Source organism: Equus przewalskii, chromosome 4, assembly GCF_037783145.1.
Source record: "Equus przewalskii isolate Varuska chromosome 4, EquPr2, whole genome shotgun sequence".
NCBI lineage: Eukaryota > Metazoa > Chordata > Mammalia > Perissodactyla > Equidae > Equus > Equus przewalskii.
The window spans coordinates 61,178,006-61,204,180 of NC_091834.1; the positions used below are offsets into that span (position 1 = coordinate 61,178,006).

Here is a 26,175-nt window from a genome sequence, read left to right on the forward strand (position 1 = left end):
CGGATGAGGCTACAATTATTATTTGAAGCTTTAAGCTCCATTAACACTCATTTACTTTAAGTATCTGAAAGCACTTAATCCCTCACAATTTCAAAGCAGATACAAAAATCGGTCAGTCTCTCTCAATATCTCCTCTCTTTCTCCCTCTCTCCCTCCTCCCCCCTTTTCTCTCTTTCTCTCTTGTGAAAGTACCAGAGTTTGAACTCCAGATACAGACACTGGCGCCCTGCCTACAAAGGAAGGAATGCAGGGGCAGCCATGTAAGCCCTCGGGGTGGACAATGGTGGAATGCTGACATCCTTTCACAGCTGCCTGGGCCTTCTGAGACGTCATATGTCTGCCTCCACAACCCTCACACCCAAGCATCTCCTTCTTCTGGTCAAGAAACTCTGTTTGGAATGCATGCAGAGCCAGCTCCTCCCTTCTCTGCTGAAACCATGGGCTTCTAGAGTGGAACAGAATGCAGTCCAACACCCCTGTCTTAGAGATGAGGAAACTGAAGCCCTGGGCAGGGCAGAGACTTTTCTGGATCAACCAGAACTAGAACCTAGGTCTCCGGGCACAGAGGCAAGTACTCCTTTTGTTTACTTCTGTTTAGAGCGGCCCCCTCAGGGGCCAAGAGTCTTGCCCTATCCCCCCAGCAGTTGTGACTGACGCCAGTCAGAGTAGGGGAAGGGCGTGGGTCCCACCTCCCCCTCTCCGCCCCTCAGCCCCTCTCTCCCTGCTGGGAATTCCCGTGGTACTTTATCCCCACCTCTCGCAGAGGATGTGGTACTTTACTTTCTTCCTTTTCTAAATTCTCCCTGCACATCAACTGATGGTTGGCAGTCAAGGGCCAAGGCTCTAAGACCAGGCTCCTTGGTTCTAATCACTAGCTTTGGACAAATACCACCACCTTCTGTGCCTCAGCGTCCTTCTCTGTAAAATGTGGACAGCAGGAGCACTGCCTCCTAGGACTGCTGTGAGGATTCAACGAGGTCATATGCATACGGCGTTGAGAACAGCACTGGTCACACAGAGAGGGCAGTCTAGGCCAGGACTTCTGTCTGGTTCATCCCTGAGGCCCAGCATTTGACTGTCAGGGGTGGTGTCCATCTGGGTAGTCACTGTATCTCCAGCACATAGAGGACGCTAGATAAAAAACTGTCGACTGAATGTGTCTGGCACAGTGCACTTACAGACGTGCTTCACTGATGCTCACTGAACGAACATGTGCATTTCCAAAGCTCACAGGCTCACTTGGGGACTGTCACTTGCTAAGCTTATCAGTGGATAAACTCAGATTTGCAGGCACCAATATTGTCTACTGCTCCAAGGCATTTTAGTTGCCGCTTTAAAGTTTAACCAGAGCCCAGTTGTCAATTTCCAGAGCATTGTCTATACATTCTCTTGGTACATAATCACCTGTTGCTTTGACAATGCCTCCCAACAGTGCCTTATGGGGATGACATGCAACTGTTGATTGACATTTTCCTGGTGTTACCCAGGCTTTGAAAAATAAAGTTCCAAAAACACCCTGCTTGGTATTCATCTCTGAGGGGCCAGTGAATAGAAACATCTGAATAAAGAAAGCCAACAGAAGACAACAGAGCCTTGAATCGGCAACCCCAATCTGGAACTCCGTGCGTGGGTTTAAATGCTCATACGGAAGAAAATGCCACAGAAGTGGCAGGTCCGGAAGCCAGAGGATATCTGGAGGTGGCATTTAGCATCAACACAGAAAACGTCTGGAGCTTCTCATTCGAATGGCATTCCACGAGAACAAAATATGTCAAGTCACCTCACAGGCTTGAGTTGGAACTTGGCCTTGAGTAAATATACACTCTGCTGGCCAAAACATCGAGCTGGAGACTTCCATTCACCCCCCCTTGAACTTGTATCCACAGTCAGCAACTGTCTGGGACACAAATTTATGCCGGAGCTTGGCCAGAGGGTACCTGGGATGTGTTGGGGGCGGGGTGACCCTGAGTGGCATTGAGAGGTTGAGAAGATGCTGAGTTCTCCCGAGAGGTGGCACACCCTGGGCCTGGACTACTCTGGAGCCCTCATCACCCAGTGTGGTCCTATCTTAGGGAGCAGGCCCACCCAGCCAGGCAAGACACACCTGACCTGCTGTTGCCTCTCACTCTGTGATCTCGTGACCACTTCACAGGAGTGAGGAGAAAGGCAGAGTGCAGACACCCCAAAGCAAGCCAGCACACAGGGCTAAGGTGTTGGCCCCATACAGTTGGGGGCCTTTTCTGTGACCTGAAAGCTCTAAATAAACAAGAATTTTTTTCCAAACCTGTGTCTTTTAAGTGCATGCAAATTCCCCGGCAGATTATCAGGGCCAGGAAAGCACCTCTTTCAGGGCTTATGGGCTAAAGCCAGAGAAAGCAGAACAGACTAGCATGAAAAACTGTCTGACACTCCTTCCCTTGGCCAGGTGCTTGCCAGCATTGTGTACCTGCAGACCCTGCACTCTGACATCCACGCTCCCAACCTGCCTCTGCTCTTTGGGGTCTTTTGCTCTTGTTTCCAGGGAGCCAAGAAGGATTGGAGTCCCCCCTTATCCATCCATTGAGGCTCCTGCTGAAGGATGCTGATGCCTAGGAGGTCCACACACATTTATACACATCTGCCCCAGAAAACCACGAAGCAGGCCCTGTGGGTCAGGCAGACCAGGCTCCGCATCCTGATTCTGCCATCTTTTGCTTTGTTCTGAGCTTCAGTTCCTTCATCTAGAAGTTGAAAACCATAATTTCTCTCTCCAGAAGTGTCTCACTCATTAAGACAAGATTTATAAAACTTAAAAAATAGGGGTTGTTAATTATCTTTTTCTTGTAAATTACTAACATAGAAAAATGGCGGTAGGGAAGGGGGAGGTGACTCTCATGGCCTCTCACTGCCTTTTAGAATAAAATTCCTAACCCTTTCCAGCCCAAGAAGCTCTGCTTGGCCTGAGCTTGGTTCATTCTTTAGCTCTCTCTACACCCTCCTCAACACACCCAGTTCTTTCCCACCTCTGAGCCTCCAGACACACTGTTCCCTGCATCTGACACGCTCTAATTCCTCTTCACCCCCAAATCCTAGTTAAAAAGGCTCATTCTTAGAGGGGCATATCCCAGACTCCCCTAATCCTGGTACAGCTCAGACGCCCTGTCTCATGACATACTGCTGTTTTCTCTTACACACTTCCCCCAATTTATAACTATCTATAACTATTTATAACTATCTATAACTAACTATTTATAACTGTCTATAACTATCACCCCTTCCTCCTCGAATAGCCTGCACACTCCATTCAGCCAGGCACTGGGTCTGTTTCATTCACTGCTGTATCGCAAACCCTTAGTAGACTCCTGGCACCAGCAAGGTCCTCCCAAGAATATATGAATTAATGCAATGAAGAACCAAAGCGCCAGTGAGCCAGGAGGAACCTGGAGCTACAAACAGCTTTCTAACAGCCTTTGACACCAAGCTGCCGAGCCAGCAAAGCACTCTGCATCCATGGGAAAGCCAGAGGAACAATTGCCCCCTCATCATCAGAAATGCTAAAGCATCCACAACTCACTCAACGGAGAGTGTGCTTTTCGGGGCCCGGGGTCCACTGGCCCAGGCCTCCTGGAGGATTGCCAGAGCTCCACAAGAGGTGCAACCTGTTAGGGTGTAAAGAAGAGAGAAGATGAGTGAGGAATTTATTACAAGGTAGTGTAGGTAGCACAGGCCACTGCACTGTCGAGGGGATGTTGTTAAATACTGTCGCGTCCCCCTGAGTCCCATCCCGGGAACTTCCAGGCCTGATTTCTGTCTTCCCATATACGCTACACACCTGTCTGGATGAAGGTATGTTTCATTACACCCAAGCTAACAATCTCAGGGCACTGAGATGACATTTATCTCAAAACAAGCATCATAACCCCCTCTAATAATGCTAGTCAACGCCAGTATCAGGGTTCCCCCACCTCACTCAGTGGACATTAGATCAACTAGGTCATAGGCAATGGTTAAGGTTTAAAAGTTGCAATTCTGGAGTGGGGCATGGGGTATCTGACTCTCACTTCATAAGCAGGACATCCTTTAGAAGCTGGGGCTCTGTGTCCAGAAATACAGCTCTAGAAAGACCATAAGCACATCTGCTGGTTAGTTACAGCAGGCAGGCAAGGGGAGGTAGGGGGTCAGCAGAGAGGGAGGGGTCCTCACCGAGCGCAGGCTCAGTGGTTGGGAACCAGGACCCTGCTTCAAATCCTGGGTGCAAGCACTTACTATCTGTTGACGTCAGGCTAGTTATTTAATCTCAGTGAGCCTCAGTCGTCCCATCTGTAAAATAGGGAAAATGAGAACTACTGCACAGGGTTGCTGGGAAGATCAAATGAGCCCCACAACCCTCCCCAAACCTAAAGCTCTTGGACCAGTGTTGTACATGTAAATCTATGTAAGCATTATCATTTAGGGTCTATCAGATCAGATGCCTCATCATTTCATTTCATTTAACCAAACCTCAAACCAATCCTTCCAGATCCGTAGAGTTATCCCCATTTTACAGATATAAAAATGGAGGCTCACGACGGTTAAGTACCTTACTCAAAGCCACACAGCTAGGAGATGGCAAGACCAGCACTTGAACCCAAGTAGTCATCATAATCATTATCATCATAACAATTACCGTTTACTGAAAGCCAGGTGGTGTGCTAAGCACTTTACATCAATTATCACATACTCAAAACCACTCTGTAAGGAAAGAATTATTATAACTATGTTACAAAGGAGGACACAAGGTTGAAAAGGTTAAACATCTTGGCTGAGGTCACACAGTTAGTTAAGGGATAAAGCAGGGGCTCGATCTCAGTTTTGACACCAAAACCCATGGTTTCTTCCATTAAAGTCCTGCCTATTTGGTATTTGTTATGGATCTCATATCTCCACTTGAAATCATCAACGTGCCTGAATTCATATTAAACGTAAAGCACTGGCCTTGTTGAATGGCGTCCAGGAATGGCCCTCTCCAGGAAGGGGGCTGGCCGACGGCCTGCACTGTAGCAAGGAGTTAAGAAATCTGCAAAGAAAAGCCTAGCTTTCCATCTGGCTCCTTCTAGAAGGTTTGGTTTGGGGTGGTAGATAACAACTGGGGAATGTGTTAAAGCATGGGAAGTTCTTAGTCACCAGAATTTTATCTTTGGGGAAATATTTGTGGGACTATCACAAATATTTTCTCAAGCAAATCCTCATCTGCTCACAGATCTTCCACCACGTAAAGATTTTCCTTAGCGATATGGGACTGCCCTCCCCAGTTACATGCGGCTCTGAAAACATCGACCCAGTGTTGGGGCCCAGGGTAGGCTGCCCTGAAATATCCCACAATGGCATACTGATTATTTTGAATGAAAGGTACTTGCTTTGACTTGAAGTTTGGACTCTCCTCTCTCTGTTCCCCCCAAAGCATGGGGAAATAAATCTCCCATGTGAAGGGTGCTTTCCCCACACCAGGAGAGAGAGCGACATCTTCATTACCAGAGCTGAGAATTCAGGGTGGAAAAGCCTATGTAAACAAACCTTGTCACTTTTATTAATTTACTACCTCAAACCCAAACTCTGCTTAAATTCCTCACTAATTATGTACCCCAAACCCAAGTTTCTTTGTCCTGTCAATTCCTCACAAATTGATTCTTTTTTGTGTGTAAAAAGGTATATAAACTGCTTGCTTTGTTCACTCTGTGAGCATCATTTTTTTAATGATCTTCCATGCGCATGTAATAGATCGGTTTTTCTCCTGTTAATCTGGTCTTGTGTCAATTTTATTATTAGTCCAGCTGCCATAAGAACTCAAAAGGGGGGGCCAGCCTCGTGCTGTAGTGGTTAAGTCCACACATTCTGCTTTGGCGGCCCAGGGTTCACAGGTTCAGATCCTGGGTGAGGATCCACACACTGCTTATTAAGCCATGCTGTGGCAGCATCCCACATACAAAACAGAGCAAGACTGGCACAGATGTTAGCTCAGGGACAATCCTCCTCAAGCTAAAAAAGAGGCAGATTTGCAATAGATGTTAGCTCAGGGCCAATCTTCCTCACCAAAAAAAGGAAGACAGACAAATGGCCAATAAACATACAAAAAGTGCTCAACTTTAAAAAAAAAAAGAACTTGGGGCCGGCCTGGTAGTGCAGCAGTTAAGTGCACATGTTCTGCTTTGGCAGCCCAGGGTTCACCGGTTTGGATCCTGGGCGCGGACATGGCACCGCTTGGCAAGCCATGCTGTGGTAGGCATCCCACATATAAAGTGGAGGAAGATGGGCACAGATGTTAGCTCAGGACCAGTCTTCCTCAGCAAAAAGAGGAGGATTGGCAGCAGTTAGCTCAAGGCTAATCTTCACCAAAAAAAAAACTCAAGAAGGGTAAAGGGGGGAATTCTCCCCCCCACCACCTCAATACAAGTCACTACATCCTCCCAACTCTTTTCTGCCCCTAACCTAGTATGGTAGTGATGACACAAAGAAGGGCAGGGGCTATCGACATCCTGAAACAAAGATATAACAGCGGTGACTTTTTATGTTTTCTTAAAATATTAATCTATCAAAACCTAGTGCTAATCTGGTGCTCACTTTGCAATTACCTGAGCTTTCATGTTGAACTATTTATTAGTCCTTCAAACTATAGTTTTCTATAATTTAGAAGAAAATGACTACTCAGCAAAACAAATTCCGAAGGGGCAGTTTACTAGAGAGTACCCTACTGATCTTAAGGAAGTGTAACACAAAATTACATTGCTGGCTCTAAAGATGCATATCCCTTGCTAGGGCTCCTCTCCATCAGAGGGCCAAGATCCCCTCAGAGGGACAGCATCTCCAGCCTGGCTGGCTCAGTGGCTCCAGAGGCTGGGAGGAGGGCAAAGGGGAGGGGTGACGGGAAGCTTAATTGGCCAACTCTGCATCCTAACGTCTGCCCACAGTTTGCTCTGCGGCAATTCTAGATAAAACACAAGAATAAAAATTCCATCCAGGAAGTCTTGCTTTGACACACTTTCTAGCACTGGGTAAAAAAACATCAATTAATTGAAATGGCAATGATTCCTCACTTCTTAATACAAGGGTCAAGTTTGGAAAAAAACACTTGCCCTCAATGCTCAGGTGATGCACCAAAGAGTTTTCCTCAGAACAAGTTCAGGCCTTGAGCATGCACAAAAGGAGGCCCCTGTGTGAAATGCAACTGACATTACCCAGAAGATAAAAGAAAACAGGACTTCCAGAAACTTGGAAAATACCTACAGCTTCTGCATGACAAAAAACTCAGCACAAGTACAAACTTTAGCTTTCCTAATTTCATCTTGCCTAAACTCCCCTAAAAAAGGAGAATCATAAGACAAACTGGTAACTTAAACCTCAAATCCCAGGTTGATGTCTTAGGTTTTGAAGAAATACTGAACTCTTTGGATAAAAAGAGACAAGAAATTGATATTCTCGTTTAAGCAAAAACGAGAGATCGCCCACACATGGTAAAAGCAGTTGACCTTTACACCCACATTACATCACTGTTGCTATTTCTAATGTCTAATCTAACAGTGTGGCTGTTACTGTCAAAATGATGGTCAATGACACACAGGGTGTCATTGTTCACCAGGGTGAAAGGTTCAGCTGGGATGCTGGCATGGATACTGTAAGATGTGGGTCCTCCCCTTCTCTAAATTCCTGACTCTTCTTGGTCATTGAAGAAGGATTCATTGTCTCTAGGCCAACAGTCAGGAGCAAAACAAGAAGATCCAGGGTGTGGCCCGAGGATGCTGCCAGCAGGAGAGCCACGTGTGTTCCGACATCAATTCTGAGACCTGGAGACAGCCCGGCTTTCTTGGGAGCCTGTTTTTTGATATATGTGGCAGTGGGGTGGAGGAAGTCTCAAGATTAAGGACCACTTTCTTTTGTCAAGAAATTCATTCCTATCACATGGTGTAAAACGATTCCAGAGCCATTAATAAGCCATCTTTTGGGAGGCCTGAGATTCCAGACCTCAAAGCAGCCAGAGACCCAAGGGGTTAGGATCCACAGAGCCCTTCCCCGAGCAGGGCAGGAGAAGAGCAGGGGAATGGAGTTTCATGGGAGACAATGTCTGGACAAACGCTCTGCCTCATCGTGGCTGTACGAAATGAACAATCATTGAACACAAATCACCACTACTGTGCCTAATAACTAGCACTGTCAGAGCATCTGCCATGTGCCACCTGCCCTGCCAGGCGTCTGATACACATTCCCTTATTTAACTATATTAGCCCCAGGACACAGTTACTATTTTTATCCCCATTTTAGAGTTAAGAAAACAGGGGCTCAGAGAGGTCATGTAACTTGCCCATGGTCACATATCACAGAAGTGACAGAATCTGAATGTGGGCCCAGGTTTGATGGGCTCCAAAGCTTGAACTTATTTCTCCGTTCCACAAAAATGAAACCTGTTCTTCATAGACCCTTCGTAAGTCCTCTCTTCTACCTGTCCGCTGAGGTTTGTTTTAAATCCACCTTTCTCATCTGCCCGGCACACGTCTGTCTCTTGTCCAATGGTCCTGCTTGCTGGATTACAGCTACCTGCCCCCAGCATCTACCCCAGGTGAGGACAGGGTCCATGCTTTGGAATCCACTGCTCTCTAATATCCACAGTAAAGTTACTCATCCCTGGACATATCTTAAGTAGGGGGCTTTCAGAAGGAGAGGCAAACTTGGCCCTGTGGCAAGCACTCCTGGCTTCATCCTTAAAGCAGAAAACCCACAAGTTGTCAAGGCCATGGGTTTACTGCTTCCCTCAACTTAATTTCAAATGCCAACAATGGAGGCATTTCCCAGAAGGCAGAACCAAGAGGGCCTGGTAATCTGGCATTCCTGTTTTTCATGATGTGCCAACAGACTACGTGAATATCCGAGGCTATTTTGAACAACACTATTGAGGCGACCCTGCCAAGCATTGTGTCATTCCCCTCCTTTGCGGCTCAGGAAGCCCGAGGGAAGGCCGCTGCCCAGTCCCCAGGCCCACACAGGACGCTGAGCGCAGCCGGATTCGTCTATAGGCTGGCCTCCATCAAGGCCCCCGCCTGCCTTTCCACCTTCTCGCGGCTGCCTCCCTTTGGTCACTAGTTCTCAACCCTGGCTGCATCTTGTAATCACCGGGGGAGTCTAAACGATACAGAGGACTGGGTCCCACCCCCAGGGATTCTGATGGAATCGGTCTGGGGTGCGGCCTGGGCATCCGGATTTTAAAAGCTCCCCGGTGATTCTGAGGTGTAGGCAGGATTGAGACGCCCTGCCTAGACCGCCGTGGGATACACGATTCCGCTGACGCTGAAGTTCATTCCTCTTAACTTTCGCTGCGTTCCTCAAACTCCCGGGTTTCTCTGCCTCGTTCCACCTGGAGCTCTTCCAGGGCAGCTTTTCATTCCGCCCGCACGCAGGATTCCCGCCTCCCTGCGCCTCCTCCATCACGGCGCCCGGGACCCCAGAAAACTTCTGCCCCGCGCGAACGCCTCGTCGTTGGGACTTACCTGGCCGCCAGGTTTGCAGACCTCGCAGCGGCTGGGAGCGAGAGCCCGAGCCAGGCGCGCCCGGGAGCGCGGCGCCCCGCTGCTGCGCCACGGGACAGGGCGGGAGCGGGCGCTCGCCGGCGGCCGGAACGGGAACTGGCCGGGCGGCAGTGGCAGCCGCGCCCCTCCGGCTGTGCCCCCGAGCCTCGGCGGCCTGCGCGGTCAGGCCCCGGCCGTGCTGCGGACGAGGCAGGGTCGGCGGTGCGGCCGCTCTCCTGGGCCGGGAGACGCCGCGCGCAAAGAATGGCCTCGGGCGGCCCCCAGGGCGCTCCCTGCAGGAGCGCGAGCGGCCAACCCACGCGCGGCGGCCAGCGGGCAGGCGCGAGAGTCCTGCCAGGCCTGACACGCTCGGGAGCTCCTGGCGCTAGCTCGGCCCCAGCCGCGGCCAGCCCGGGCCCGTCCCCCTAAAAGTGCCAACTCAGCACTTGCAACCAGAGGCAACTCCTGGGCATGATGGTGAAACTCTCCCACGTGCTCCCCGATGAAAAGAGCTCAAAGTAATCACAGGTTTTACAACAGAGCATGGACTTCGATTTACACTTCCTAAAATTTAAAAATTTTATATTCCTTTCCTTATATCTGTTCTTGGCAGTGTACATTTTATATTCTAAACTTTATGCTGTAATGACTTGTAAAGGAGTTTTTAACATGCTAATAAGTTTCTCTAATAAAATATTTGTTAAACGTTTCAAATGGGGAAGGTTTACATAGGCCTATAGATGCTATGAAAAGTCACTTATTCACGCTAAAGTACGTGCAATCATGTGACCACATATGCACGTAAATATTTGAATTGTCATCAAACGCTGCCTTCTGAGAAAGGGAAAGTATGTTCACAACTCAGAAGTGAAACTTTGCGAACAGAAAATTGATGAAATACAAGGCGCAAACTTGTAAACACCAAAATGAAGATTCTAAAGATGCTAATTCCTCTAGTTTGTTCTTATATGAACTGGTAGAAAAAACAGAAAAATTTTGTTTCCTAATAGGATTCTGAATTTTATCTTCCATGTCTTTTAAACTCTCGTTTGTATTTTTCATATACTGGTTTTGTGGCTGCTTTCTGAGTAACTGCTTCAGTTCTGTCTTGACCTTCATCAATTATTCATAGATATTTGAATCTGCTCTTTAACTCATCTGTGGTAGGCAGAATAGTGCCGGACCTCCCACCCCACCATGTCCTACACCTGGAACTGTGAATATGGTAAAGAGAATTAAGGGAGCAGATGGAATTAAGGGTGCTAATCGGCTGACGCTGAGATGGGAAGATTATGGTGGATTGTTGGTGTGGGCCCAGTGTAATTAGAAGCCTCCATATAAGTGGAAGAGGGAAACAAGAGAAGGAGTTCCAAAGAGATGGAAGCCAGAGAAGAACCTGGCCTGTTGTTGCTGGCTTTGAAGATGGAGGAATGGAGTTACAAATCACCAAATGAGGGTCGTTTCTAGAAGCTGGAAAAGGCAAGGAAATGGATTCTCCCACAGAGCCTCCACAAGGAACACAGTCCTGCGGACATCTTGATTTTAGCCCAGTGAGACCCATTTCAGACTTCTGACCTCCAGAACTGTAAGACAATAAATTTGTGTTGTTTTAAGCCACTAAGTTTGTGATAATTTGTTACAGCAGCAGTAGGAAACCAATACCCCATCTATTTAAGTTCTTCATTCAACAATAATATATTTACTTTCTAAAAGTCCTTTGGTTCTATTTCTAGTTTTCTTGGCCATTTTTAACAGTCTCCTGTTCTTTGCTGTTCTTTGCTCATATATAGTTATTTTTTGTTTAACTAAGCTTTATTTAAAGATAATTGTAAATTCACATGCAGCTATAAGAAACACTGCAGAGGCCATCACCATCGCCACTGCCATTACTGCTGGAGCTGAAGTCACCACCACCTCTCCTCAGTACTATCTTTCTTTTTGGATTCCTGGCATGGCTGACCCTGAAATTTCAGTCTACTGGAGTCATTAGAGATACCAGAAGTTGGTGTCAAGATGGTGGCGTAGGCGGACTCTGAACTCACCTCCTCCCATGAACACAACCAAGTTACAACTATTCTTGGAACAATTACTCTAGAGAGAGAACTGAAAACTGGATAAAAAGAACTCCCACAACAAGAGACAGTCCTGACTGAAGCAGAAGAGGCAGAAATTGCTTTCTGGAGAGAAAAAAGCCACCTTTGCAAGCTGTGGTGCTTCACAGCTGGCCAGGAGCAATCCTAAGGTATGCAGCCTCCCCTGGAGGAGCGGGGCACCTGAGTAGGGGAACATTACCACTATAAGCATCCTTCAGACTCAGCACAACTGAGACAAGTGTCAGAACATCTGGCTTTGCTGGCTATTAACTACAACAGGGAATACCCCTAGAAAACCTATCTGACATAAATGGAAAAAAGCCAGCTCTTAAAGGGCCCATGCACAAATTCATCCATTTTGGAAAGCAACATAAAATCACCAGAAAGAAAGGGCACAGTGCTTTTTTGAAAAGAGACTCACCTGGTAGGCTCTGGGTATATCTCAGTGAGAGGTGAGACCTCTCCAGGGACTGAGACATTGGCAGCAGCCATTATTGTGACCTAGTACATGCATGCTGACACAGATGCTATCAGGTGCTGTTGGAGGTCTTGCCCTGGCCTGTTAGCCCAGGGGTCTGCCTCACCCACTAGCACCGATTTAATCCAGCTCAGGCAGGCAGCCCACCCTACGGACTGGCCCCACACAACAGCAAGCCCTGGGGCAACTTTCCAGCAGGTATAGACTAGGTGTCTGGATCCTGTGGGGAGGTGAGTGAATCCACCTCTGTAGGGCAGGGCATGTGTGAGGAGCTAGTGGAGTGGGTGGGGTGTTGGTGGAGTGTTTGGGGACCTCTGCAGGGGGGAGACTGGGTATGCTGCAGGGGGTTGGGATGTGTGCACAGCCCAGGACTGTGTTGATGGTGTGTGTGGACCTGTGGGCCATGTGGCTTATCAGTGGCAGAAGACCTGTGCTTCTCAAACAGCCACATAGGGCATCAGCCCCACCTGAAACAATTGGGTACTCCTGTGCCTGGGGCCTGCCTCACTCAGCTGCAAGCCTGAGAGAGCTGACAATAGCCTGGCAGGCTGGAGGCCTACAGCAATTGTAAGCCCCTGAGCCTAGCAACCAGCCATGCTTGGTGCCCACTCTCTTAACAGAAAGACTGCAACAGGAATGTGCTACTAGACCTTGCAGCCAACTGTGCTGAGGCTCCCCAAACCTGATAAAGTGACTGAAGGGTCTGTAACAGCCATGTGCAGCAGAGCATTACAACCAGCTGGCCAGGGGGACAGCCTAGATTCCCTGGGTACCTGCATCAAAAGCAACCCTGCCACAACAGAAGGACACACGTAGCCCACACTCAGGTTACTCCTGGAACATTTGGAACTGGTGGCAAGAGGGAAGCACACTGTTGGGCCTCAAAAGGCCTCTCCTACATAAGGTCACTTCTCCAAGATCAGGAGACATAGCTGACTCTCCTAATACATAGATATAAGCACAGAGAAAGAGACAAAATGAGGAGGCAAAGGAATGCATTCCAAGCAAGGGAACAGGACAAAAACCCAGGAAAAGAACTAAATGAAACAGAAATAAACAAGCTACCTGACAAAGAGTTCAAACAAAAAGTCATAAGGATGCTCACTGATCTTGGGAGAAGACTGGATGAACACAGTGAGAATGTCAACAAACAATTGGAAAGTATAAAAAAGAACCAATCAGAAATGAAGAATGCAATACTGGAAATGAAAAATTCACCCAAGGGACTCAATAGCAGAGTAGATGATACAGAGTAACAGATCAGCGAGCTGGATGAAAGACTAGAGGAAATCACCCAAGCTGAACAGATAAAAGAAAAAATAATTAAAAAGAATGAGAACAGTCTAAGGAAACCTTGGGACAACATCAAGCACACTAACATTCATATTACAGGTGTCCCAGAAGGAGAAGAGAAAGACAAAAGGGCAGAGAATCTATATGAAGAAATAATAGGTGAAAACTTTCCTAACCTAAGAAAGGATACAGATATCTAAGTACATGAAGCACAGAGAGCACCAAACAAGATTAGCCCAAAGATGCCCACACCAAGACACATTATAATTATATACGTCCAAAATTAAAGATAAAGAAAGAATCCTAAAAGCTGCAAGAGAAAGGCAACAAGTGACATACAAAGGAAATCCCATAAGGCTATCAGCTGACTTCTCAGCCAAAACCTTACAGGCTAGAAAGGGGTGGCATGATATAGTTAAAGTGCTGAAAGGAAAAACCTACAGACAAGAATACTCTACCCAGCAAGGTTATCATTCAGAATGGAAGGAGAGATAAAGTTTCCCAGACAAGCAAAAATTAAAGGAATTTATCACCAAGAAACCAGTTTTACAAGAAATGTTAAAGGAACTTATTTTAGTGGGAAAGAGAAGACCACAAATAGAAATAATAAAATTATCCAAAAAAAAAAAAAGGCAATAAGATCACTGGTAAAGGCAAAAATGCACTAAAGGTGGCAGATTGACCACCTATGAAGATGACGCAGAGATCAAAAGACAAAAGTAGTAAAATTACGTATTTCAATGATAAGCGGGTAATGGATACATACACACAAAAAGAGGTTAGATATGATATCAAAAACATAAAATGTGGGAGGAGAGGAGCAAAAAAGTAGAGCTTTTAGAAAGAAGTTAAACTAAAGAGACCATCAATTCAGTATAGATTGCTATATACGTAGATTATTATATATGAACCTCACAGTAATCACAAACCAGAAACCTATGATAAATACACAAGTAATTAAGAGAAAGGGAACCAAACATAATACTAAAGAAAACCATCAAACCATAAGGGAAGAGAGCAAGAGAAGAATGGAACAGAGAAGAACTACTAAAACACCCAGAAAAAAAGTAACAAAATGGCAATAAGTACATATTTATCAATAGCTACTTTAAATGTCAATGGACTAAATGCTCCAACCAAAAGACATATGGTGGCTGATGGGATAAAAAAATATATATATATGTATATATATATATGCTGCATACAAGAGACACACCCTAGACCTAAAGACACTCACAAACTGAAAGTGAAGGGATGGAAAAAGAGACTTCATGCAATGGCAATGAAAAGAAAGCTTGGGTAGCAATACTTATATCAGACAAAATAGACTTTAAAACAAAAACTATAACAAGAGACAAAGAAGAGTGCTACATAATGATAAAGGGAACAATCCAACAAGAGGATATAACATTTGTAAATATGTGTGCACCCAACATAGGAGCACCTAAATATTTAAAGCAGTTACTAACAGACATAAATGGAGGAATATTAACACAATAATAGTAGGGGACTTTTGGAGCCGGCCCAGTGGTGCAGTGGTTAAGTTCACACGTTCCACTTTGGCAGCCCAGCATTTCCCACTTTGGATCCCAGGTGCAGACCTATGCACTGCTTGTCAAGCCATGCTGTGACAGGCATCTCACATATAAAGTAGAGGAAGATGGCAACAGATGTTAGCTCAGGGTCAGTCTTCCTCAGCAAAAAGAGGAGGGTTGGTGGCAGATGTCACTCAGGGCTGATCTTCCTCAAAAAAAAAAAAAAAAAAACAAAGTAAGGGACTTTAACATTCCACTTACACCAATGGATAGATCCTCCAAACAGAAGATCAATAAGGAAACATTGGCTTTAAATGTCACATTAGACCACATGGACTTAGTAGATATATATAGAACATTCCATCTGAAAACCACAGAAGACACGTTCTTTTCAAATGCACATGGAACATTCTCCAGGATTGATCACATATTAGGCCAATTTAAGAATATTGAAATAATACCAACCATCTTTTCTGACCATAAAGGTATGAAACTATATATCAACTACAGGAAGAAAATCAGAAAAGCCACAAATATGTGGAGATTAAACAAAATGCTACTGAACAACGATTGGGTCAATGAAGAAATCAAAAGATAAATCAAAAAAATACCTGTAGATAAATTCAAATGAAAATACGACATGCCAAAATCTATGGGATACCGCAAAAGTGATTCTAAGAGGGAAATTTATAGCAATTCAGGCCTACCTCAACAAATGAGAAAAGTCCCAAATAAAAAATCTAGCACTGCACCTAAAGAAACTGGAAAAAGAAGAACAAACAAAGCCCAAAATCAGTAGAAGGAAGGAAATAATAAAAATCAGAGCAGAAATAAACGAAATAGAGACTAAAAAAAGAAAAAAAGAAAAAAAATCAATGAAACCAAGAGCTGGTTCTTTGAAAAGATAAACAAAATTGACAAACCTTTAGCTAGACTCACCAAGAAAAAAAGCGAGAAAGCTCAAATAAAATCAGAAATCAAAGAGGAGAAATTACAACAGACACTTCAGAAATAGAAAAGAAGAGAATACTATGAAAAGCTATATGCCAACAAATTGGATAATCTAGAAGAAATGGATAAATTCATAGAATCATACAACCTTCCAAAACTGAATCAAGAAGAAATAGAGAATTTGAATAGACCAATCACCAGTAAGGAGATCAAAACAGTAATCAAAAACCTCTCCCAAAATAAAAGTCCAGGACCAGATGGCTTCCCTGGTGAATTCAACCAAACATTCAAAGAAGGCTTAGTACCTATCCTCCTCAAACTCTTCCAAAAAATTGAAGAGGAGGGGAAACTTCCAAACTCATTCTACAAAGCCAATGTTAACCTGATACAAAACCAGACAAGGACAACACAAAAAAGAAAATTACAGGCCAATATCACTGAGGAACATCAATGCAAAAACCCTCAACAAAATACTAGAAAATCGAATACAAGAATACATCAAAAAGGTTGTACACCATGAACAAGTGGGATTTATTCCAGGAATGTAGGGATGGTTCAACATCCTCAAATCAATCAACGTGATACACCACATTAATAAAATGAAGAAGAAAAGTCACATGATCAATAGAGGCAGAGAAAGCACTTGACAAGATACAGCATCCATTTATGATAAAAACTCTGAATAAAATGAGTATAGAAAGAAAGTAACAACATAATAAAGGCTACATACGACAAACCCACAGCTAATATCATTCTCAATGGAGAAAAACTGAAAGCTATCCCTCTAAGAACAGGAACCAGACAAAGATGCCCACTTTCACCACTCTTATTTAACGTAGTATTGGACATCTTAGTAAGGGCAATCAGGCAAGAAAAAGAAATAAAAGGGATCTGAATTGGAAAGGAAGAAGTGAAACTGTCATTGTTTGCAGATGACATGATTTTATATATAGAAAATCCTAAAGAATCCACTAAAAAACTTTTAGAAATAATAAATGAATATGGTAAAGTTGCAGGATACAAAATCAACATACAAAAATCAGTTGTTTCTGTACATTAACAACGAAGTAGCAGAAAGAGAAATTAAGAATACAATCCCATTTAAAATCGCAACAAAAAGAATAAAATATCTAAGAATAAACTTAACTAAGGAGGTGAAACATCTGTACACTGAAAACTATAAAACATTGTTGAAAGAAATTGGAGAAGACACAAAGAGATGTAAAAATATTCCATGCTCTTAGAGTGGAAGAATTAACATAGTTAAAATGTCCATACTTCCTAAAGCAATCTATAGATTCAATGCAATCCTTATCAAAGTTCCAACAACCTTTTTCACAGAAATAGAACAAAGAATCCTAAAATTTATATGGAACGAGAAAAGACCCCGAATAGCAAAAGGAATCCTGAGAAAAAAGAACAAAGCTGGAGGTATCACACTCCTGATTTCAAAATATACTACAAAGCTATAGTAGTCAAAACAGCATGGTCCTGGTACAAAAATAGACACACAGATCAAGGAACAGAATCGAGAGCCCAGAAACAAACCCACACATCTATGGATAGCTAATTTTTGACAAGGGAACCAAGAACATACAATGCAGAAAGGAAAGTCTCGTCAATAAACGATGTTGGGAAAACTGGACAGCCATGTGCAAAAGAATGAAAGGAGACCATTATTTTACACCATACACAAAAATTAACTCAAAATGGATTAAAGACTTGAATGTAAGACCTGGAACCATTAAATTTCTAGAAGAAGACATAGGCAAAACACTCTTTGACATCAGTCTAAGCAGCATATTTTCAAGTACCATGTCTGACCAGGCAAGGGAAACAATAGAAAAAATAAACAAATGGGACTACATCAAACTGAAAAGCTTCTGCACAGCAAAGGAAACCATCAACAAAATGAAAAGACAACCTTACAATTGGGAGAAGATATTTGCAACCATATATCTAATAAGGGGTTAATATCCAAATATACAAGAACTTATACATCTCAACAAAAAATCCCCGTAACAACCCAATTAAAAAACGGGGAAAAGATCCCAATAGACATATCTCCAAAGAAGATATATAGATGGCCAACAGGCACATGAAAAGATGCTCAGCATCATTAACTATCAGGGAAATGCAAATCAAAACTACAATGAGATATCACCTCACTCCGGTCAGATGGCTAGAATTAACAAGACAGGAAACAACAAGCGTTGGAGAGGATGTGGAGAGGAGGGGACCCTTGTACACTGCTGGTGGGAGTGCAAACTGGTACAGCCACTATGGAAAACAGTATGGAGATTTCTCAAAAAATTAAGAATAGATCTACAATATAATCCAGCTATTCCACTGCTGGATATTTATCCAAAGAACATGAAAACACGAATGCATAAAGTTACATGTACCCCTATGTTCACTGGGGCATTATTCACAATAGTCAATACTTGGAAGCAACCTAGGTGCTCATCAAAGGAGGAATGGATAAAGGAGATGTGGCATATATACACAAAGGAATACTAATTGGCAATAAGAAACCATGAAATCTGGCCATTGTAACAACATGGATGAAACTTGAGGGTATTATGCTGAGTGAAATAAGTCAGAGGGAGAAAGTCAAATACCATATGATCTCACACATAAGTAGAAGATAAAAACAACAACAAACAAACACATAGAAACAGAGATTGGATTGGTTACCAGAGGCGAAGCGGGAAGGAAGGAGGGTGATTAGGCACATGTGTATGGTGATGCATTTCTTTGGGTGGTGAACATGATGTAATCTACACAGAAATCGAAATGTATAACGATGTTCACCTGAAATTTATATAATGTTAGAAACCAATGTTACTGCAATAAATAAATAAGAAATAATGCAGAGAGGTCCTTAATTCTATTTCCCTCGATGGTAACATCTTGCAGAACTATTATGCAATATCACAACCAGGATGCTGGCGTTGATAGAGTCAATATACAGAATGTTTCCATCCCCACAAAATCCCTCATGTTTCCCTATGATACCATACTACTCTTTCCTCAACCCCTGGCAGCCACTAGTCTATTCCCCATTTCTATAATTTGTCTTTTCAAGAATGTTGTATAAATGGAAGCATACAGTATGTAACATTTTGGGATTGGTTTTGTTCACTCAGAACAATTCTCTAGAGATTCATCCAGGTTGTTGAAAGTATCAGTAGTCCTTTCCCTTTTTATTTATTTATTTATTTTTGAGGAAGATTAGCTCTGAGCTCATATGCTGCCAATCCTCCTCCTTTATTTATTTATTTATTTTTGCTGGGGAAGATTGGCCCTGAGCTAACATCTGTGCCCATCTTCCTCTATTCTATATGTGGGACACCTGCCTCAGCATGGCTAGATAAGTGGTACATAGGACCCTGCCCGGGATCCAAACCAGCAAACCCCAGGCTGCTGAAGTGGAGCATGTGAACTTAACCACTGTGCCACCAGGCCAGCCCCTAGTCCTTTCCTTTTTATTGCTGAGTAGTATTCCATGGTATGGATTACCACAGTTCCTTAACCATTCTCATGTTAAAGGACATTTGGAGTATTTCCAGTTTGGGGCTATTATGAATAAGCTGCTATAGACATTCATATATAGGTTTATATGTGAACAGAAGTATTAATTTCCCTGGAATAAATGCCCAGGAGTGCAGCTGCTGGGTCATATGGTAGTTGCATGTTTAGTTTCTTAGGAAATGGCCAAACTGTTTTCTGGAGTGGTTGGACCATTTCACATTCCTACCAGCAATGTGTGAGTGGTCCAGTTTCAGAGCATTTGGTGCTGTCATAATGTTTTATGTTAGCCATTCTGACAGGTGTGTAGTGATAGTGATATATCTTTGTGGTTGCGATTTGCTAATGATGTTGAACATCTTTTCACGTGCCTATTTGCCATCTGTGTCTCCTCTTGGGTGAAATGTCTCTTGGTCATTTTCTAATTAGACTGTTTGCTTTTACTGTTGAGTTTTGTGAGTTCTTTACATTTTCTAGATACTAGCCCTATGTCAGATATGCGGTTTGCAAATATTTTCTCCCACTCCTAGCTTGTATTTTCATTCTCTTAGTAGGACCTTTCACAGAGCAAAGTTTTTAATTTGGTGAAGCCTAGTTTATCAATTTTTCCTTGTATGAATCATGCTTTTGGTATCAAGTATCAAGTCTAATAACTCTTTGACAAGCCCTAGATCTCAAAGATTTTCTCCTTTTTTCCCCTAAAAGTTTTATAGTTTTATGTCAGACACTTAAGCCCATGACCCATTTTGAGTTGTTTTGTATAAGAAGAGAGTTCAGTGAAGGTTAATTTTTTGGCCTATGGATGTCCAGTTGCTGCTCCAGCACTGTTTGTTGAAAAGACCATCTTTCCTTCATTAAATTACCTTTAAACCTTTGTGTGGGTCTATTTCTGGGTTCCCTGTTCTGTTGCATTTATCTTTATGTTTATCTCTTTGCCAATATCATATAGTCTTGAAATTGGATAGATTGATTCCTCCCACTTTTCCAAAATTGCTTTATCTATTCTAATTCCTTTGACTTTCCATATAAATTTTAGAAAAATAATCTTGCAGAATTTTGATAGGAATGGTGTTAAACCTGTATTGGAGAGAATTGACATCTTTACTGTGTTGAGCCTTCCAATCCATGAACATGGTGTGCCTCTCCATTTATTTAGATCTTTGACTTCTTTCTTCAATGTTTTGAAGTTTTCAGCATACAACTCTTACCTGTGTTTTGTAAGATTTACACTTAAGCATTTCCTTCTTTTAAAAAAAGCAATTGTATACATTGCTGATAGAAATGTAAAATGGCTCAGCCAATGTGGGAAACAGTTTGGTGGTTCCTCAAAAAGTTAAACATAGAATTACTATATGATCCAGCAATTCTACTTCTGGGTATAAGCCCAAAATAATTGAAAAGAGGTACTCAAATATCTGTACCCACACATTCATAGCAGCATTATTTACAATAGTCAAAAGGTGAAGATGGTTCAAATGTCCATCACTGGATGGATGAATAAATTATGGTATACACATACAATAGAATATTATACAGCCATAAAAAAGAATGAAGTCGTAATATATGCTACAATGTTGATGAACTTCAGAGACATTATGCTAGGTAAAAGAAGCTAGACACAAAAGGTCATGTATTATATGATTCCTTTTATATGAAATATGCAGAATAGGTAAATCCATAGGGACAGAAAGCAGATTGGTGGTAGCCAGGGAATGAGGGGAGGAAGGAATGGGCAGTAACTGCTTAATGGATGTGTGGTTTCCTTTTGGGGTGATAAAATATTTTGGAAGTAGATAGAGATGGTGGTTGGTTGGACAACTTTGTGAATGTATTAAATGTCAATGAATTGTTTAATATGGCCAATTTTATATGAATTTCATCTCAATTAAAAAGTTACAGTTTAAAAAAACCAATTGTAAGTGGTGTTATATTTTTAATTTCTGTGTCCATGTATTCTAATGAATAGAAATAAAATTGATTTTTTGTATGTTTATCTTGTACCCTGTGACCTTGCTGAACTCACTTATTGGTTCTAAGGGATACTTTTTTTTGTAGATTCCTAGGAGTTTTCTACATAGACAATCATGTCATCTGTAAATAGGGACTGTTTCATTTATTACTTTCCAACCTGCATGCCTTTCACTTCCTTTTCTTGCCTTATTGCACTGGCCAGAGCTTCCAGCACTGTGTTGAGTAAGAGTAGTGAGAGCAGTTATTCTTGCCTTCCTCCCAGTTTTGGGGGGAAAGCATTCAGTCTTTTACTACTAAGTATAATGTTAGGTGTATGTATTTTACAGACACTTTTTATCAAGTTATTGAAGTGCCCCCCTGTTCTTATTTTTCTGAGAATTGTTTTTTATCATGAATGGGTGTTGAATTGTGCCAAATGCTTTTCTGCATCAATTGACGTGATCATGCGACTTTTCTTTAGCTTGTTAATACAGTGGATTACTTTGATTGATTTTCAAATACTGAAACAGCCTTGCATCTCTGGAATAAACCTCACTTGGTCATGGTGTATAATTATTTTAAGGTATGACTGAATTCTATTTGCTAGTATTTCGTTAAGGACATTTGCACCTTTATTCATTAGGGATATTGGTCTGTAGGTTTATCTTTGGTTTGTTTTTCCTACTGTCTTTATCTGGTTTTGGTACGAGGGTAATACTAGTTTCATAAAATGAGTTGGTAAGGGTTGTACAATGCCCCTCCCTGTCTTTGCTAATTTTATTTGCTCTGAAACCTACTTTATCTGATATTAATATAGCCACTCATTTTTTCCTTTGATTAATGTTTGCATCATATATCTTTTTCCATCCTTATACTTTCAAACTGCTTATTGTTATAAGCAATGTTGTTCTATTGTTATAGTTGAATTGAGTTTCTTGTAGACAGTATAATGTTGGGTCATGTTTTTAATTTACTCTGCAAATTTCTGTGTTTTATTGGTGTATTGAGATCATTTACACTGAATGTAATTATTGATATGTTAGGGTTTAAATCTGCCATTTTATTTTTTGTTTTCTGTTGTTTTTCATTTCTCTGTTTTCTTTTTCCTGCTTTCCTGTGGGTTACTTGAACATATTTTAGAGTTCCATTTTGATTTATATATAGTGTTTTTAAGTGTATCTCTCTGTATACCTGTTTTAGTTGTTGCTCTGGGTATTACATTATATGTACACATAATTTTTCAGTCTGCTGGTGTCCTTTTACCAGTTCAATGAAGTGTAGAAAGCTTACTTCCCTTTACTCTCCCAACTTTTATAGTATAATTGTTTTAAATATTACCTCTACATATATTTAGAACCACAACAGTGTTATAATTTTTGCTTAAACCATTATTTAAGAAATTCAAGAGAAGGAAAATCTACTGTATTTACTCATATTTTTGCTTACCATGTTATTTTTTTTCCTTTCTGATGTTCCAAAGTTCCTTCTTTTATCATTTCCTTTCTGTTTAGAGAACATCCTTCAGCCATTCTTTTAGAGTAGATCTGCTGGCAATAAATTTTCCTAGTTTTCCTTCATCTGAGAATGTTTTGATTTTTCCCTTCATTTTGAAAGACTATTTTCACTGGATTCTGGGTTGATGGCTCTTTTCTTTCAGCACTTGAAAAGTGTGCCACTTCCTTCGGGCCTCTGGTTTCTGATGAGAAATCTGGTGTTATTCACGTTGCCTTTCTCCTCTAGGTAAGGTGTCATCTCTTGCTCATTGCCATCAAGAATTTTCATCTTTAGTTCTCAGAAGTTTGACTATAATGTGTCTGGCGTGGATTTCTTTGGGTTTATGTTTGGGGTTCATTCAGCTTCGTCCTTTTTTTTTTTTTAAATGTTAACTACTATTTATTAGGCAACAGCTGTATACCAGGCATTGTGCAGGGCATTTTATGTAAACTATTGCTAATCCCACCCACAAACCTGGGAATTAGCTATCTGTTAGTTTAAACCACATGAAACTGTCACGGCTTCACTCAGTGTCTTGAGTTTGGAGGTTTATATCTCTTAGCAAATTTAGGACATGTAAGCCATTACTTCTTTGGGTACTTTTTCAGTCTGCCCTTTCTCCTCTCATTCTGAGACTCCCATGACACAAATGTTAGATGTTCTGTTATAGTCCCACAGTCCCTGAGGCTCTGCTAACATTTTTTTCAGTCTGTTTTCTCTCTGCTGTTCAGACCAGGTAATTTCTGTTGTTCTGTCTTCCAGTTCTCTGATTCTTTCCTCTGTCCCCTTTCATTCTAAAATTTCCATTTGGTTCTTCTTTATATGTTCTACTTCTTTGCTGAGAATTTTTGTTTTCATTTGTTTCAAGCGTGATCCTCATTGGTCACTGAAGCATTTTTATGATGACTGCTTTAAAATGTTTGTCAGATAATTCTAACATATCTGTCATTGTCTGTTTTGGCATCCACTGATTGTCTTTTTTCATTTAGTTTGAGATCTTCCTGGTTCTTGGAATGATGAGTGAAGCGATTTTTCAGTTGAAATCTGGACATTCTCAAAATTACGTTACGAGACCCTGGATCTTTTTGAAATCTTCTATTTTAGCTGGCTTACTCTGAAACCACTCCAGCAGAGGAAGGCACGGGGCAGTGCCTCAATCCTGCTAAATGAAGGTAGAAGTTCAGATTCCCATTCAGCTTCTGCTGTCATCCAAGTGAGGGTGCACCTTGTTACTGCTAAGTGGAGGTGGGAGTTCCAGCTCCCCACTAGGCCTCCCACTGATACCTCCTGGGCTGGGAGGAATAGGAATGCATCATTACTGCCCACTATGCGGCCTCCACTGACACCACAGGGACGGGTGCCTTGTTACCATTGGGTGGTGATGACATCCTGATCTGCCACTTGGCTTCCTCTGACAGCAAGCCAGAAGGGTGGGGGAGAGGTACCTTACTACTGCTAGATGGGGGTTAAGTCCAGGCTCCCCACATGTCTCCATTGACACTGTGGAGGGTGGGGAGCGGGGCTTGTTACTGCTGGGTGGCTCCCTCCTTGACCTTTTCTGACACTGCCCTGGTGGTGGTGGTGGTGAGGGACAGGGTTAGGGTGCCTTGTTACAGCCTGGCAAGGGTGAAAGTTGAGGCTTCCCTCTTGGCCTTTGCTGGCATGGGTAGAGGTGGGAGGCCCACAATTGGCTGGAGTAGAGCATTTATTTTCTGAAAATTTTCTGTCTTGCCAGATCATCCCTTTCCTTGTCCTTTGGATAGAGATCAGGCTTTTCTTGTTTTCTGGGTTTTTTTCGGTCTTTGCTCACTGGTGCTTTCAGGTTGCTGGCTTCAGCTACAAGTCCGAGATGTAGGAAGCAAGGGAAGATTTAGGGAGTTCAGCACCACGTCGTGCCTTGGGTCCTGAGATCCCTAGCTAGCCTGCTTTCTCTCCATCTTTGAGTCTTCAGTTCTTGTTATATATAATGTTCAAGAATTTTAGTTGTACTTAACTAAAGGAAGACGGAAGAGTATGTCTGCTCTACCTTCCCAGAAGTTCAAGTCTCCCTATATACTTATTTTATATCCTGAGTTTGATCATTTCAGTATCTTAAAACCTTGGGGATCTAAATTTGCTTTTTCCCTTCTCATTCATGATGTACCATTTCCCTTACTGTTATCTCTTAAAATTTTAAGTGGAAATCCTAAGGACCTAAATTAGGGTTGCTTTTTTCAGAGAACACTTGCTTCTGCTCTGCTGGGGGTCACTAGGCTTACCAACTAGGGACCATTTTCTTCTGGAGGGTCCTGGTTTCACACAGAATCCTCAGGTTGTTTTCCTGTCCTGCGGCAGGAGTGCTCAAGGGCTAGTAGTCTACTTCCAGGGCTGTTATTGGCATTTGCACCCAAGGACATCAGGGGCATTTGTTTACCAGTACTGTCCATCCTTTCAGCTCAGTTTATCTTCTTTCTTTTGTGAGAGAGGGACTGGTACACCTTTAAGATTTCCTTTATTTTCTTGCAAGCCCAGAAATTCTTTTTAAAAACTACATTTGTTATAGTTTATCCAGAAGCTGACTGTGTTGTGGTTAGAGGGCCAAAATCATTGGTAAAATGGAAATCTGTTACATATGACATTTGGGAGTACTACCCTGAAAACAACTATTAAAACAGTATTTCTCATGATTACCAGATTGTTTAATTTTTATTTTCTTGGCTTGAGGAAGATTAGCCCTGAGCTAACATCTGTGCCAATCTTTTTCCACTCTGCATGTGAGATGCCTCCACAGCATGGCTGATGAGTGGAGTAGGTCCACACCTGGGATCCGAACCTGTAAACCTGGCCTGCCAAAGCAGAGTGCGCAGAACTTTAACCACTCAGCCACGGAGCCAGCCCCACCAGATTTTTTTTAAAAGGCCAGGCATGAAGGCTTATTGTTAGCGTTTTAAATTTCATAATGAAAGCTGTCATTTTAGGTAAGTGAGATAGATTATTAGAATAACATTCAATTTTTAGTATCTATAGCAAAACTGAGCCTTGCTCACTATATTACCATAACCGGGTTCTGGGTCATTGACAAACTTGGTCTTCTTTGGAAGGAGTTAAGAATTGGAGAAAACTAGAATATTAGAGGGTGTGCTTGAAAATAGTGCAGTGTAACAGCTATAAAACACGGTCTAACGTGCAGTCTATGGCTCAGTCTCAGTACAGAATTGCATCTGTTGCTGAAAAGCCCTTCAGTCATTCTTCCCAAGAGAACCAACCAAACCTTTATTTTATGCTCCTGCAGCAAGTTCATTCTCGTTCTGATAACCTGTTCTGAAGGTCCAGGGCCCCGCCTTCCACAGAGACACGACAGA

The 26,175-nt window shown here is 42.5% G+C and overlaps 1 protein-coding gene across 17 annotated transcripts in view; it reads right to left on the reverse strand.

Moving 5' to 3' along the window:
* NOD1 (nucleotide binding oligomerization domain containing 1) overlaps nucleotides 1-9,945 on the reverse strand; it is a 49,439-nt gene extending 39,494 nt beyond the window's left edge. For 3 of the 17 annotated variants that reach the window (XM_070616143.1, XM_070616138.1, XM_070616135.1), the window contains exons 1-3: nucleotides 9,492-9,928; nucleotides 4,246-4,299; nucleotides 3,554-3,638 (exon numbers count right to left, since the gene is read on the reverse strand). The gene's annotated coding sequence lies outside the window, so the exon portion shown is untranslated. Of the gene's footprint in view, nucleotides 1-3,553; nucleotides 3,639-4,182; nucleotides 4,300-9,491 lie in introns of all 17 variants that reach the window. The other 14 variants (XM_070616139.1, XM_070616136.1, XM_070616140.1 and 11 more) reach the window with 10 other exon arrangements.
* Between the last annotated feature and the right edge of the window lie 16,230 nt (nucleotides 9,946-26,175).